Source organism: Acanthisitta chloris, unplaced genomic scaffold, assembly GCF_000695815.1.
Source record: "Acanthisitta chloris isolate BGI_N310 unplaced genomic scaffold, ASM69581v1 scaffold7289, whole genome shotgun sequence".
Classification (NCBI taxonomy): Eukaryota; Metazoa; Chordata; class Aves; order Passeriformes; family Acanthisittidae; genus Acanthisitta; species Acanthisitta chloris.
This window is the reverse complement of record NW_008691925.1, coordinates 133,547-133,878: the sequence shown is the minus strand read 5'-3', so window position 1 is coordinate 133,878 and position 332 is coordinate 133,547.

Here is a 332-nt window from a genome sequence, read left to right as displayed (position 1 = left end):
TGTAAGAGTATTTTGGAAATAGACCTAGTGTTTTCTTCTCTATGGCAAATACGTATATTTAAAACCTGACAGAACACTTAGTTTCACATCTGGAGAAGGGTTTATGCATGTGAGGATGGGGGAAAAAAAGTAAAGCAGGCATTTTAATTTTTATTTTCTTTAATTTGTCAAAGATCTCCTCACAAGGAGGTGAAAAGTAATAAATTCTTTCATAGTTTAGATGATCTGTTGTGCTGTCCAAGTTGATTATGAAGCAGAACTGTGATAGTATTGCCTGGAACTTAATTTTTATTTTTTCCTTTTCAAGTTATTTAGCTGGCATAGTGGTGTGA